Source organism: Sorex fumeus, unplaced genomic scaffold (genome assembly GCF_029834395.1).
Source record: "Sorex fumeus unplaced genomic scaffold, SorFum_2.1 ptg000086l, whole genome shotgun sequence".
NCBI classification, from domain to species: Eukaryota; Metazoa; Chordata; class Mammalia; order Eulipotyphla; family Soricidae; genus Sorex; species Sorex fumeus.
The window spans coordinates 28,174,752-28,175,997 of NW_026606143.1; the positions used below are offsets into that span (position 1 = coordinate 28,174,752).

At 46.6% G+C, this 1,246-nt stretch overlaps 1 pseudogene; it reads right to left on the bottom strand.

Annotated features, from left to right (window-relative positions):
* Positions 1–315: 315 nt before the first annotated feature.
* Positions 316–770, bottom strand: LOC130039421 (40S ribosomal protein S19-like; annotated as a pseudogene).
* Positions 771–1,246: the final 476 nt, after the last annotated feature.

Sequence of the window (1,246 nt, forward strand, 5' to 3'; positions counted from 1 at the left end):
GATCCCAGTATCACTCTGACCCCCCCACCCCACCCCACCCCCACCCCACCCCCGCCTCTGTGGCAGGCGCATTCCCTTTTACTCTCTCTCCTTTTGGGTGTTGTGGTTTGCAATGCAGGTGTTAAGTGGCTATCATTATTGGTCTATAGTCTACTTTCAGCGCGCATTTCCCTTCTCGAGCGGGCTCTCCAAGCATCCTTTACTTGGTGGTCCCTTCTCTGTCTGAGTTGCCTTTTCCCCCAGCATGTGAGGCTGGCTTCCAAGCTGTGGAGCAATCCTCCTGGTCCTTATCTCTACTATCCTTGGGTGTTGGTTCTAATGCTTCTGGTTGGCAGCGGCTACCTGTCCAGTGAGTCTGTCAAGATCTCTGTCCCTGTGGTGTTGGCTTGCAGCCCCCATCTTGGTCCCTTTCCACCATCTTCAGCACCCCCCCCCCAAGAACCTGGAGGATATAGGCATCCTGGTTTTCAACACAGTGCTAAAGTGGCTGGGCATAATGCCATAAGTCCCTGAGCCCTTCTGTGAACTTGGTCATGGAGCCCACCCCTCCCCTGCTCCAAAGGTTCAGGTGCCATGCTGTGGGAGCAGCCTGCGTTCTACTGTAGGGCGGGCAGAGGCTCTGTATGCCGGGCTGACTTGACCATGTCCACCCATTCAGGGACCTTCAGCTTCCCGGACTTTTTGAGAAAAGCTGCCAGAGCGCTGACGAACTTCTGCTGGTTCACATCTTTTACGGTAACTCCAGGCATTGTTCAGCCTCCACGCTGCCAACCAGGGCAAAAGAGCTGATTCAACTTTTGGGCAATTAATATGTGGGAGTTGAGTGCCAGGTTATGCAGAGGATTGAAAACTCAAATGGCCCAGTCCTAGACCTATAGGATTGTGATGTGAAAATGGATTTCAAAATCATAATCCCAGAATATCTTCACAAATTCTTTCTCTTGTTTTTAAACTGGCATGCTAACTAAAGAAAATCTGTGTTATGGTAGCTCTGAGATTCAGAAATGATGCATTGCTGATTATTCAGTCTTAACAGTAATAGGTGATTTTTAATTTAAAGAACTCATAATCCTAGAATTTACCTATAATCAAGCATTATTTTATCTAATGCTCTTTTCTGGTTTTAATTCATTATGCTGTAACAGGGGGCAGTCCAGACCATAGATTGCATTTTGAATTCTGCTTTTAAATCATTTCTCTCTTATGATTGTTTTAATTTTTTTGACAGTCTTTATAATGCAAAAAA